This window comes from Capra hircus, chromosome 3, assembly GCF_001704415.2.
Source record: "Capra hircus breed San Clemente chromosome 3, ASM170441v1, whole genome shotgun sequence".
Taxonomy (NCBI): Eukaryota; Metazoa; Chordata; class Mammalia; order Artiodactyla; family Bovidae; genus Capra; species Capra hircus.
The window spans coordinates 87825726-87830534 of NC_030810.1; positions in this window are offsets into that span (position 1 = coordinate 87825726).

Below are 4809 nucleotides of genomic sequence, written 5' to 3' on the forward strand. Positions count from 1 at the left end.
GGGTCTGGCGCGGTCCGCGCGGCTCCTCAGAGGAGACGCCTCCTCAGCCCTCCTCCTCCCTCCCCCGCGGGGCGCGCGCCCGCCCCTCCGCGTCCCCTCCGGATTCCGGCCCACGGCGCGCGCGCGCGCCCCACTCCCCGAAAGCCTCCCGGCCCAACCCCTCCCCGCCGGTCTGGGTCACCCGAGCGCTCACATTTTGCACGCCCCTCGCCCCGCCAAGGCAGCCCTTCTCCGCACCCCTTTCGCCCCGAGGCCGTGTCCCAATCTCGGGACTTACCCATTTCGCCCCGCACGCGCCACCTGGGTGGGCGGGAGGAAGCAGGCTCCGCGGGGCCAGGGTGGTCAAAGGAGGAGGCAGGCTGGGAGCGCAGGACGGCCTCTCGTTCTGGGCTGCCGCGTTATCCAGGGAGGGAGTGGCAGGTCAGGTGGGCGCCTAGGACAAGAGGTAAGCCGGGTGCCCACTTGAGGGTGAAAGAGCTCCAGACCGGGAGGGATAATTAAGCTTTTGTTTGGTTGAAAAGGCCAGCGGAGTAATGGGAGTTTCGCACCCGCAGTCTGAAGAATATGGTCATTAAGACATTCGGAGACTTTGCTTCTGCAGTGCATAGTTGACACTACCTTTGGTAGCTGAGATTTTAGCCATGAGGAAGAATCGAGGACCAAATTCGGTTTGGCGAGGGCAGCCTGGTCACTCCAATCCAGTAAGATTTCCTATCCGTGCGAATATGAGAGGAAAACGAGAAAGGAAATTCACATCTCAAGTCCGTAGTGGGAGGGGCGTAAGCCAGACCCTCTGCTTGGGGAATTTGCCACGCTCTAGTAGTTAAACTAGGACAACAATCATCCCGCAACGTGTATCTCTGTTGCTTGATTTTAGCCTGGAGATAATGACTTACAGTTCTCCCCTTTGAACATAAACTATTTCTCCAAATGGTTGTGGGCACACTGAACACAATTTCTGTTTCCAGACATTTCAGCAACTTCAATTTAGAGTCAACTTACAAATGTGTTTTCCATGGTATTATTCAAATCATTTACAAAAGAGGAACTGTTATGTGACAGTTCCCTCATCTGACAATTCAACTTGAAGTAAGCCTGATTTGCGGTCATTGCTTTCCATATCATTCTCAACTGTGAGTTTCTCTAGAGCACAGCCAGGTCTTCAGTTCAGTTCAGTCGCTCAGTTGTGTACGACTCTTGGCGACCCCATGAACTGCAGCACGCCAGGCCTCCCTGTCCATCACCAACTCCCTGTCCATCACCCTGTCCATCACCAACTCCCGGAGTTCACCCAAACCCATGTCCATCGAGTCAGTGATGCCACCCAATCATCTCATCCTCTGTCGTCCCCTTCTCCTCCTGCCCTCAATCTTTCCCAGCATCAGGGTCTTTTCAAATGAGTCAGCTCTTCGCCAGATCTTACCCAATTTTATATTCCTGGCAACTATGAAAGTCCCTGATAAACAGTAGGAATTCAGGTTACTTTTGTTGTATTGAATTTCCCTACAAGTGATGCTTTGTCTTTCTATCTGCTCCAAGCCCAGGATCACTGGGTTTCCTGGGATGAGGGGTGGGGAGAAACTGAGCTCCCAGTACAGCACATTCTTCAGTTACTCCACAGGGTTTCCACCTCTGCCTCTTCTGAGTACAAGTAACACCCCTGTTCTTTACTGTCTTTTTATCTTCCATGTCACTTCCAGGTCAGTACCAGGCACTGCAGGCAGTAACATGTTAAAAGTAGACAACCATGTAAAATACTCTCTCACAAGACTAAAACACTGTATTTGAACTGGTAATACAGTTGAGTAGCAGTATAATCAATCATTCATATATTTAAATCTAAGAATAAGACAGATGACTTACTGCAAGGATGGCTTGTAGAAAGGCAAAGACCCTATTTTTAAAGACCAAATGTTTCATGCACTTCTATGTCTGACTTAGAAAGTGATTAATTTCTCCATTTGCAGGAATTAGTCCTGAAATTAATATTAATCAATGGCAAGGAAGAGCAGAACAGAGGATGGTCCTGTGATGGATGGTCACAACTTCTCCCTGCTGTGATCTCTCTCATTTAGAAATGACTATTTCCATTCCTTTTATCCATTTGCTGTGTTTGGAAGCCTGCTTATGAGTGACTTAGGATGGCCCTTACTTTATATTTGAGGCCCAGAGAAGTTTAGCAGTTTGTTCAAGCTCACACAGCTGGTTAGTGGCAGGGTTCGGCCTAAAATCGTGGATCATTTCCAAATCTAGTGTTCACTCTACTGTATCACACTGTGAAACTCTTATGTTAATCACTGTGAGTGCTTAATAAATACTAGATTCTAACAGCAGCCTATTTTCTTCTGATTGCTGGCTAGTTCACTTCAATTCATATTTATTTTAACTGAAAACCACTGCCTTCTGATGGCTAGTCTCTTGTTTATAGAAAATAAGTTGGTGGGCAAATTCCAGCCCTGTTGGACACCAGAACCCATCACAACAAATTAATGTTGAAAATGGCACTTCTAGAGGAACACATACCATTTATTTATAGTACCTCCCCCAGTGGAGTAGCTCAAAGTGATTTGAAAATGTCTCATTAATCCTCATGACACCCTGTGGGATAATAATAATATTACTATAATGTTTAAGTGCATAGAATTGTGGCAAAGCCAACAGCTTCTCCGAGTATGTGAAGAATTTCCTTATATTTCCATCTTCAGTGTTGGAAGTAAAACCATCAAGTTTACAAGCAGCAAAGGTAAATCTTGGTATTTGGACTTTCTATGTTGCTTTCAATGTAGCTTGAGTTTCTTACTGATCACAGCAGTACTAGAAATAGCTTATTAGCTACTACATATTAGCAGCCTCTGGCGTTAGCCCAGAAAGCTTTGAGAGTGGGACAAGGCCTTGAGACTACCACTAATTACAATTATGCATAAATGAGTGGAGAAAGAGCACCTACTGTGTACAAAGCACTGTTCTAGGTACTGTGAAAGTATGAAGTTGGAACATAGATATCGCCTTCTGTTGGCTCATGTGGAGTTAGAAAGATGGGATGTAAATCCAGAAGAAAATCTTAGCAGCAGTAGTTAGTTAGCAATATAAGACAGCAGTACGACAGTACCAGAAGTGTCAGCTGGGACTATTTGATCTATTCTAGCCAACTTGGTTGCCTTGCTGTCTCTCAAACATACCAAGTTGGCTTCTGCCTTAGGGTCTTTGTACTTGCTCTCCCCTCTGCCTGAAACACTGTTCCTCTGAATTTTCATATGGCTTTCTCCATTACTTTAGGTCACCATTAAAAATGTCTCTTCAGAACCGGAGTATCTCTCTGCTTCCTAGATGAGATGTTGCTCAATGCATGAATTGTTTAACAAAGACAAGATCTTCAAATTTACTTCGTCGATTGGTGGTAGTGAGGGGATCCAAAGCAAACTTCTGATGACTATCAGAGACAATGAGAAACCCTCTGGGTTCACTGTCTTTCTTGCCCTTTCTGGGGAGCTATTGGTAAATTCGTATTTGAGCTCTACCCTCTTTGCATTCAAGCAATTGGCTTTCCTTTACAGGGCAGGTCATCCTGAGCAGGCACAGGGTTGGGCCTGGAGCTAAGCCTTTAAGAAGACCACAGTTTCCAAGAAGGGAAAGATCACATGTTTACGATGTGCGAGCGACACTGACATACGGGGGATTCCCCATGCGGTGTTATCAGGGGCGTGGCAACATGGGGGCTTCTATCTCAACAAGACAACAAGGAAGCCGATGTGTCAGGATGGAGACCAGGACACACGACATGGCACTTCTGTCGCAACAGCGACCCGCTGAGGACAGAACCAGAGCGTGCCTGCCCCTTCCTGTCCCCGTGGTCCCTGGGATGTCGCGACCCCCACCGCCCTGTGACAAAAAAAATCGCACCATGAGTTTTGGGTTCTGCCATGAAAAGTACGGCAAGATATGCCAGGGCAAAACCCAAGGCCTGCGACAGAGCCTGGTCTGTCCCGACACTGCGTGTCCTGTTGCGACACGGGGATGGCCTGACAGGAGCCATACGTCTGTCGTGTGGTGGTGTATGTCATGGCACGTGGGTGTCGCGGTGCGCACAAGCATGTCAATAGGCATGTCAATGTCTGCGATAGAATACACATGTAGGTATTTATCAAATCCTCGAATTCCATCAAATTCAATAAATGAAAATCAATCAGTGCTATTGCACAATTGATATAAATATGCAATAGCAATTAATATAAATATGCACTGAGAAGGCATAAATAAAATGTCGTTTCATCAGAGCTGACTCCCTTGGTGACAGCTACTCAGTTTCAGGAGTTCCCCTACGTCTCCCATCTTGGTAAATCTCTAACCTACTTTATTTTTTCCTTATTGCATTTATTTACTTGGAATTTTATCTTTATTTGATTACTTGCTTATTGACTGTCTCCTGCAGTAAAACATAAACTCTCTGATGGTGGGGTTTTGGCTTTTTCGCTTTTGAGTCACCAAAGTCTAGAACAGCACCTGCACAGTAATGGATGCTCAATCAGTATATGCTGGATGGAAGAGAGTAAAAAGGCAGAGTGAAAGCACAAGCCATGTGAAGGTACTGTGAGTGAACCAGTTTTGCTAGTGTAGATGGGTTATTTTGGAAAAGAATCTGTCCAGTTCTGGTTCTGCTCCATAAAACCTGGTGAGCCGTGTGTGTATGTATAAATGTATTGTTTTTTAAAGTGTCACTTCCTTCCTGTTACTCTACTTTCCCTTCTCCTTATCATCATGGATGGGTTTATCTTGCTCTCCAGAATTACATTTTAAACTCTCTACTTGGGT